A 10,724-nucleotide genomic window follows, 5' to 3' on the forward strand; every position below is an offset into this window, starting at 1 on the left:
CATACTTTGCAAAAGTATATAAACTTTGGTCTCAAAACCACCAGTAGCAAAGAAACACGACTGATAAATATGGTCCACAACAATAGAATCTCCCAAAAGCGTGGACGCATACACAGGAGAACTCAAAGAATCACGAGATATACTCAAATAGGGAGCAAAGTAAGATGATACATATAAGTAAGTGGAACCTGGATAATATAAGACTAATGAATCTCTATGACAAACCGGAACAATACATGTGATAACTGCGTTTGATACAATCGCCTCTGTCATACGTGAAAAAGCATAGCATATGGCCTGGCCTAGCCTCCCGCTCTTGGGAGACGCTTACCCACCTGACCTTCATCCCTAGCTGGCTGTGCAGGTGGAGCGGCAATTACAGCGGAAACCACAGCTTGAGAAGTCTGTGAACCCTGTGGAATACGTGGAGTCTGAGTAGTCTGTGAAAGTGCAACCCTCATGAGTCTGGGGCAGTCCCTAACCATATGATATGTATTACCACACTCAAAGCAGGCTCTCGATGGGTGTGGTTACTGAAACTGGCTCAGGCCTAGTCGGCTAGACTGACCGGTGAAAGCACCCTATGTAGGAGGTGTACTAAACAGTGGCGGTGCATAATGGGCAACCTGAGACCTGGAAGTAGCCGGAGCACCACTGGAAGCTGGAAGTGCTTAATGAACTGGATGGCTCACATAGCCCCTTCCATGATAGGTTGTAGCTGCACCATGGCCACTACTAAATCCTCCAGTACCTCGAGACCTTTTGGCCTCCCTGTCCTCTCTCTCACGGCCCCGCATACCCTACAACCTCCGTGCGATCTCTACCACCTGCTGATATGGGGTATTTGTCCCAAACTCCTGATCCGTGCTAAATTTATTATCATAGTTGAGCCCATCGATGCATCGACAGACTTGCTCTCTGAATGTAGAAACCAAGGCAGGTGCATGTCTAGACAAATCATTGAATTAGACATCATACTCTAACACTATCATAGGCTCAAACTTCGCGTGCCATGCATCCCTAAGAGTTTGAGGAACAAACTCTCTTAAGAACATCTCTGAAAACTGAGTCCATGTGAGTGAAGCTGCATCGGCTACACTACCCTGCTCATAAGCTCTCCACCACTAATACACTGCTCCTGACAGCTGGAATGTAGTAAAATCAACCTCACTCATCTCCATAATACCCATGGTGCAGAGAATACAGTGGCACTTGTCTAGAAAACTCTGTGCATCCTCTGTAGCTAGGACACTGAAAGTAGGAGGATGATACTTTTTGAACCTCTCAAGTCTAAGCTTCTCCTCCTTAGATGCCACTGTCCTAACCTTAAGCTGAACTAGAACAACAGGCTGCGCTGGCATAACCTATGGGACCTGATTAACATGGACCCGCTTCTCTGGAGTATGGGCCGTGGGAGGCAGAGCTCCTCCCCCAACTTGAGATGTGACCGGTGCAAGTGGAATCAACCTCGCCTGAGATAAAGTACTAAACATTCTCAAGAACTGTGCGAGGGTCTCCTAAAGTGCAGGGGTGGAAACAGGCGCCTCAGGTGTCTGCCCCCCAACTGAAGCTATTGGTGGCTCCTCTATAGCAGATCAGGCAGGTGCTCTAGATACACCACATGCCCATCCCCGGCCTCTACTCCGGCCCCGACCCCAATCCTTCGCGGCTCTAGCAGGTGGTGTGGGTGCCTGATCATCGGATCCAACGGTGTGTGTCTTCACCATTTGTGAGAGTATAGAAAGACAAAGATACAAAATTTTGAAGCTAACAAATTCTCACGATAAGGAATCACATAAGTGAAGTTTCCTAGCATTTTCATAGCCTCTTAAAGATAAGTACAGGCGTCTCCGTACTGATCTGCAAGACTCTACTAAACCTACTTATGACTCGTAACACCTATGGACCTAGAGCTCTTATACCAACTTGTCATAACCCCAATCTCCCACAATAGATGTTGTGATGGCACCTAGTCTCTAATACTAGGTAAGACTTGCTGCACCCTATTTTTCATGAGTCAAAATAAGATTCAACTGGTTGTTTTCTTGTTGATGATAAAAGAGAGTTGCCACCTAACATTTATAGGTATACTATGGTACCTGTTTAGTTGCTAAGAACATTTCTCTATTATTCTACTAACCAATGAGATTTTGGTAAGGGTTCTTATTCTTCTAAGGGGAAGGTGTTATGCATCCCTTAAAATCTATCCGAGGTAGCTTCATAGGACTTAGAACAGGTTTAAGGAAATAATTATCTATATTCTGCTTAACTAGTGCTTAAAGGTATGTCTTATCGTATATCTAGTTTACAACTTATTACTTTGAAAAATAGAATATGTAATTTTTAAAGGAGTATAGGTTTGTAAAAGACTTTAAGAAAATGTTTACCCTATATGATTGAAAGAGTTTTTAAAAGTATATATATATATATATATATATATATATATATATATATATAACGTTTGCATTTACAAAACCTTGTGATATATGGCTATGTTTTAAAATACTTTTTCTTTTAAAAACAATGTAGCTATTTATATAACTCTAATAAAGTAAAGTTGTTTAAATAAGTGGGCTATAGGTATACCTTGATTCTTAAATCTCACGTTTTATTTGAAGAAACCATCTGAAAACCTTGGCTTTAAAACAACACTTGTTCGATTTTTCTTAGTAGAAAAGCTCAATTTTAGAAGTCCAATTTTCTTTTGAAAGAGAAGGTTGTTTTAGTTTCAAAAAGATTCCATGAAATATCGTTAGTAAATATTCGGAACTGAATGACAAAAATGATTAATTAATCAGAATTATTATTACTAAGCCATGATGTTTCTTTCATCCTTTGTCTTTAGAGCTTGCCTAGACTGATAACATAATTCAAAGACATAAAGGAAAGTGGTCAATCAAATATTGTAAGTTTTATATACATGTAAAAAACAACAGTAAACTTAATAAAAACAATAGCGGGAAGGGATGGGATCTAGTTTGGACCTGAAAAAAAGTAGGCTCAACATGTAACGAGAACGTACATCAGCAACTTCATACTCCGGAAGGTGCAGGTACAGAACTTGGGCCTGAGTTCTTTGAGAAGTTGGCAGTCCCAATTTAAAGACATGTGCAAAAGAAAGAGAATGTCATTAGGTATAGGGCCCAATACACATAATTACATATAAGTTATATTTAATATAGATCCAAGATAAATTATAAAATCGACAGTAACTAAAGATGCAAAATTAGTATAAGGTCACATATAGTAAAGCAATTTACAATGAAAACCTTTGTTCTCCATTGAACAATAAAACTAAAGAGATTAATAAATGTCAAAAGTTTGAGTCTAGGAGTGGAATTCCATTCATGACAAAGATACTATTTGGATCCCTGGCGCTTCAAAGATCACAAGGGTCTCAAGGACCCCGAGCAGTGCTTGTGTCAGGGAGAGTAACTCAACCAAGAACTAGATTCTACTCCAAATACCCCTAACTACTCACACTTACTCTTCCCTATAGTTTTAAGTGCTAATGAGGTATTCACTGTAAGCTCCAGTACTACAGTTGTGATTATACACAATGAGAGATAGGTTTTAATAACATCCAGATCATATTATGCACTTCAAAGGAACCCGGGAGGTATCAACCTCAATATCCCTATTAACAGGTTCATACTTTGGAAAGTCATTAACGGTGGTCATATACTTAATCATGCATGCTTAATGTGGTTTTATAGGTAGACTAATATCCACTTCTTACTAAGTATGAAGGTTAAAAATCCACTTCAACATTCTTAAGGAAACAGAGGCAGGCAGATACATTGACAAGTGATTTCCAAAGAGATCTTCATTTACATCTAGGTTGGTTAAGAGGTCAACAGTACAGTCTTACATTCTAACATGGAAGATAAATATTTAAAGAGGATTTCTGTAAGTCTATAGGTGAGCTTCAATGAGCTCAGTAGATTTCAATGGCATGGGAACACAACCGCATACATAATATGTAAGCAGCAGCCTCTTTTAAGACAAGGATGAGTAAAAGATTCCCATTGAGTGACATTCAAGATTGTATATGTTGTATTCTAACTAATATTACAATATTTGACATGACTAAGTACTAAGCATGGATTCAGACTTAACATGACTATCATAGTTGATGAAAATTTACATTAGGCATGCATATTTAGTTTTGAGCTAAATAGGTTAGTTGTTATAATGAAGCTTTACAACACATGGCTCTATCAGATTATATTAAACTATAGTAGGTACAACTTTAATCAGGTTTATAAGCATGACTCAAGTCAAGTATATAGCAGAAGACATAACTAAAGTGCACATTCTCCTTAAGGCTTAATCCTAGTTAATTTAAGGCATTTTTTCTCATAGAGTGATGATCATAGGTGCAATAAAACAATATAGGAGCTGATAGAAAGTCTTGCACTGATTTAAGAGCTACATAATCATAGCAGAATGTATTCGAAGGTAGAGATGGTTCAAACATTATAAACTAACATGTTTAAGTTATGTAACAGCCATATACTCAGCTGCATAACTAAACATCAAGTGAATCATGCCAATTTCACTTAACACATATGAGGGTTACAACAGAGTATCAGGAGACTAAGCCAACTATTAAGATTGTTGAAGGGTTCTTTTGTTATTCTCAATAGTTTTACAGTAGATATAGGTGATAAGGATATTCATTATGATTAACTAATCAATACATGATTTTAATTTCAACACCTTAAGAAAACTTATGATTTCAGAATCTATTAACCAGCTATAGATTAATAAAAACACATACAAATAATTAGCCATAGAACATTATCGACATTGTCATTTAATAAAAGATAACATAATAATCATTCTTGCAAATTCATACGATTAAAATGAGGAGGAGAGTTGAGGTTCACTGACATCCTTTGGGGTAGCAGACCAAAAAAAGACTTCGTTTAGCCATTCAGAAAATAAAGACTCAAAGTTTCGATCAATGAGTAAACTCAGAGCCCGGAAAAAGAGAGAGAAAAATCAAAAATCGAGTAAGAACTTAGGCTTTAATTGAAGAATTCTAAATGCTATTGTATTTTCTATTGATTTTCTTCAGATTGTTACGTATTGTTAGGTGAAAGCCATTAAAGATCATATTTATAGTGCCTCAAAGTCTAGGGTCCCGGCGGATTCAAAATTGGATAGTGAAAGATGACGATAGGTTGATGATGCGAGCAAATCAAGTGAAAATCAAAGAAGCAGAGGTGAAAAACAGTGATAGATTTTACCTAAGTGGAGACAGGTCGGCTTCTAAAGGTGAACACCCATCGAGCAAACTCTATAACCCAGAGGGCAGTGCGTTTGACCTCTGGGTAATGAATTCTCGTAACAAAACTTCTGCAAAGCTCCAAGCATGCTCTGATTTGAAAGGTCATAAGAGAAAATCAGAAGAGTTCAAATATCACGTTTTGGTCTGTTACTTCATAATTAGGGCTTTTGAAATTTCATCGGTGAAATATAAATAAAACAGCATTCTTCACAGCCCAGGGACAAGATGAGTGGTCATGCATCTTTATTTTGAAAGAACAAGGAAGAATCAGACCAATGGCATTTTCAGCTTAGGGTTCCGGAACTGGGATTTAAAATACAACGATGAAAGAGGAAAAGAGCAGATGGGTTCGTAGGTATTGGGACAAATTGAGTGTTTGAGGCTTCAATTTTGTGACCTTGCACAAATTTGTGCAAGGATTTGGGATTGATGGGTTTGAGATGGATGAGAGAATGAAGAGAGTTTAGGGAAAGAGGGGCGACGGGGTCAAAGGAAAATGATTTAGGTTAGGGGATTGGGGTAGTCCATCTCTAGGGATAAAGTTAAGAAAAGGAATCTGGTCCATTGGATCATTAGATCAACGGCCCTGATAAATCAGGGGATAAAACGTTTTAATGAGAAAAAACAGGAACCATTGGATCTGTGTGATCCAACGGTTGTGGTAATATCTGGTAGGAGGCTTAAAATTAAAAGAAAAATAGGAATAAACATAGACCGTTGATGGTTTGAATTGATGGCTCAGATGATTTGTGCTTGTTTTGTGAGTGAGATTAGGGGGTGACATTGCACGATCTAATTGGTTTGTGTAGATGGGGGTGGATTGCCAACATTGATAGGTGAGATTGTTTGGACGTCAAGCCCGAATTGGGGCTTGGTATTTTGGCTAAAATAATCTAACTAATAGCCATTTTATGTTTAACTAAGAGATTGCAATTGTAGCCTTATAGTTTTTAACCCTTTTAAACTTAATTTAAATAAAATTAATTATTTTCAATAAAGTATAGTAAAAATTATAATTGTCAAATACACTACTAAATATTATAATTAATTATTTGTAAAAATACTTTGTCTTCTAAATTGCGACACTAATTTTGAATTATTAAAATAGTAATCTAATTAACTAGAAATTAAGGAATAATTCATTAAATTAATTATAAAGCCTATGGAATGTATATAAAGGTTATTTTAATAATCCTCAAAATTGTAAGTATGATATATTTTTAATTACATAATATAAATTATTAATTCCAACACCATTAATAGTAATTTCGTGAAAATCAGTATTATTAATTATAAAATACTTTCAATACATTTATTGCAAATTATTAAGTATAAATTAGTTAATTATAAAAGGGAGGGTCAAAATTGGTCGTCAACAAGCCTAACATGCATGGAGAAATAACAGAAATAATAATAGAACTTCAAATTTAAACCAACTAGCTATCATAGAAGAACTCAACAATTTCGCTGACAATAACTCCCAAAATCTGGTGAGACTAAGTCATAAGCTCTACACGAATATACTGAAACATCCCTAATACATCATTCTCTAAATAAAGAGTATGCAATAGAAAAATAAGGACAGAGGGTGACTCCGAGGCCTGGCCTGCGAACGCCGGGCGGTTATACCTTGAAGTCTCCGAGATGAATAGCCAAATCACTGATGCCTAGAATAATATGAGGTACTTGGATATGCATAAAAATGTGTGCAGAAGCATAGTATGAGTACACCACAACGGTACCCATTAAGTATCAAGCCTTCTCTCGGTAGAATAATAAAAATGCTAGGTCAAGATACCTACTAGGATAAGAAAAAGAAGTTGAACAAGTATAATACAGTCTAAGAATGAAAACGAGAAAAATGAGGCAGTAAAGAAATAAAACAAGAGAGACTACAACTGAATTTAAAGTAATAAATGCAAGAAACACATAATAAGAAAACCAAGAAAACAACACGGACAAATACAAGTGAGGTAAATGAGAGATAACAACAAGGATCATAACCTAGGTACCGCTCGTATATCATTTCGCAATCACAGTCTCAATCATTCCTTATACCGTCGCATAAGCCTTACAATTTGATAGTTATGAAAATATTTTTTTCTCAAAATAGCTACACGTATTTTAGACAACCTTATGTTGCGGCTTGGCTACAAGTAATTACCTTACTAGCAACACGTACATAAACTCACCTTATGCCGCCACATGCACATTAACTCCTAACATTATACTGCCACATAGACATCAATATCACAACAAAATCACGACTCGCACCACAAGTGCCCATATTTCACAACTTGCCAAAAGAATCACCAATACCAATGTTTTCACAAAACATAGCCCATGGCTCAACCACAAGGTGTACAATAGTCTCAACAATAGCAAACTGAAATTGAATATTTCAACAAGAATGGTATTTCGACAATTAACCACTTTTCCTCAATGTGATCATGACTTTTACAACTTCAACACCAATGACGCAACAAGAAGCTACTCCATGGAAACAACAAATTCAAGTAAACAAGTCAACAATTAAAGAAGTAACTTGTCACGACCAAAACTGATGGGCCGCGACGGGCACCCGGTACCTTACTCAACCGAGTACCAACGTAATCGTATCTTTCTTATTACATCATCATAGGTAAGTGGGCCAGAAGGGGCATCATGAGATAAACAGAGTAAACATGAAGAAATTACCCGACATAGAATGACCCAACGTGATATAAAAACTTATACACGTGACATACGGGCCTATAAAGCCAACATGATCATTTATAAACTCAAAACATAGCCGACAAGGCCATACAAGTATCCGTACACATGACATCTGTCTATAAGCCTCTAAGAATATATAATTGTCATAAAGGTCGGGACAGAGCCCCGCCATACCAATCAATACATGTCCTAATGATAATGACCAAATAGCAACTCCGGAGCAAATGGAGCGCACCGACATCTTTCGCAGAGCTGATAGCCTACTTGGGGGGGCTCTCAACCTATCTATCGGGACCTGCGGGCATAAAACCTAGTGTCCCCATGCAAAAAGGATGTCAGTATATATAATGTACCGAGTATGTAAGGCATGAAGATCAATACATAAGATACATAGATGAAACATGGAATAAAGAATTCCGCCTGTAAGTCTAAATAACTTTGTAAATTCTAAAACATTTATAATGTCATGCACATATGTATAAATATCGTGTCATGCATAGGTATAGGTGTACATAATATCATCAAGCCTTTGAGGGCATCCCATCATATCATTTCGGCCGTTGTGGGCAAAATCATCAATGTATACCAACTGATCAGGTGGTGGTGCGTATACAACGCCGTAACCTTTTTCCATATCCCATAAACACACACACACACACACACATATATATATATATATATATATATATATATATACATACATATATGCGTATATAACGTCATCTGATCCAAGTAAGGTGCAAGTGTCATCTGATCCACGGAGAACTGCTGCCAAGTAAGGTGTGTTGCGCTAACAGGCCTACGCCTTTCGTAAGTCTCCCACCATCTGAGTGCAGCCCCAGAAAACTGAAAGGTAGTGAATGAGACCCCGCAAATCTCCAAAATATGAGCAGTACGAAGTATCCTCTAACACCTGTCCAAAAAGTCCTGACCATCCTCTCTCTCTGTGCCACTGAAAGGTGGTGGCTGAAGTCTCCCAAACCTCTCCAACCTGCGTTGATCATCCTCAGGCATAGAAGGAACCACATAATCCTGAGCAACAACAACTGGCTGGGCTGGTGGTGCCTCTGGTGTCTGAAGTCCCTGAATAACCTTCTCGGGTGTGCGAGCGACGGGAGTCTGAGTGCCTCCCCTGGCCTGAGAAGTGGTTGCGGCCATCGAAATAGAGACCGCCTGAGCAAGGTCAGTACACGTTGTCAGAATCTGAGCTAGGGCCTCCTAAAGGCCTGGAATCACAATAGGCACAGTTGGTGCCTGAGCTGGTGCATCAGTAACTCAAACTTGGTCCTGATCTGGGACAACCAGTGGATCTGTAGGTACTGCCCCAACTGTTGTACGGGCTGCACCTCTGCCCCTACCACGGCCTCTGCCACGGCCTCGGCCTCTCACGGCCCTAGCTGGTGGTACTGGTGGCTGGCCCTCCTGACCGGTAGTACGAGTATTCACCATCTGTGAGAGAATGAAATAACAGATGTTTAATTACTAGAATCAACAAATTCGCACGACAAGAATCCAAGAATGTGAAGTTTCCTAAAGGTTCTGCAGCCTCCTGAAGATAAGTAGAGACGTCTCCGTACCGATCCACAAGACTCTACTAAACCCGCTCATGACTCGTGAGACCTATGTAACCTAGGCTCTGATACCAATCTGTCACGACCCAAACTAACCTCTGTCTTGATGGCGCCTATCGTGGAATTAGGCAGGCCGACTCATTTCCAAAACAAACCGACATTTTTCATTTCAAAGATAATTTCAAGGTTATTTAACATAAAACCTCCATTTAAAGAGTTCAAATCAAAGAAAAACAAAAGTGCAGAAAAGAAAAGCCTGACATTGGGGTGTCACTAGTCATGAGCATATACTACAATTTGTCTAACAATATCAAGGCTAACTCAGCCCGAAAAATAGCTAAATATAACTAGAGGAAGATAAGAGGGAGAAGAGCAGGGGCTACGATTGCCAAACAGCCACCTTGCTATTTCCAAGAAAATCTGCAACTAGAACACTCAATAACCGCTACTGTGTCTAACTACACCTGGATCTACACACAAGGTGCAAGGAGTAACGTGAGTACGCCGACTCAGTAAGTTACAACAATAAATAAAGACTGAGCAGTAGTGACGAGCAATAAAGCATATAACGTTCATATCAGAAAATCTCAGTAAAATACCACATGCTTTTAAAAAATCAGGATTTAAAAAATTATGAAATCAGAAACAGCCCCTCGGGTAAAACACCACTCATATACAGCCCCTCGGGCAAACCTCACAGTCACTCGTGCCACTCGGGCATACCTCACAATCACTCTTGCCACTAGGGCATACCTCACAATCACTCTTGCTACTCGGGCATACCTCACAATCACTCATACCTCCCAGTCACTCAGCACTCGGCACTCGCACTCAGTAGGTACCTGCGCTCACTGGGGGTGTGTACAGACTCCGGAGGGGCTCCTTCAGCCCAAGCGCTATAAACTGCACGGACAACTCACGTGCGATAATAATAAAGTATGCTGCAGGCGGGCAGCCCCGATCCACACTCATCCTCACAAATGAGGCCCTCAGCCTCACTCATTCATAAAGTATGCTACAGGCGGGCAGCCCCGATCCATACTCATCCTCACAAATTAGGACACTCGGGCATTTCAGTAAAACAAGGCATTCGGCCCAAAACATTTATATGCCTCAAAATAGAGTCATAAAACTGAGTTATG

Source organism: Nicotiana tomentosiformis, chromosome 2 (genome assembly GCF_000390325.3).
Source record: "Nicotiana tomentosiformis chromosome 2, ASM39032v3, whole genome shotgun sequence".
Lineage (NCBI taxonomy): Eukaryota > Viridiplantae > Streptophyta > Magnoliopsida > Solanales > Solanaceae > Nicotiana > Nicotiana tomentosiformis.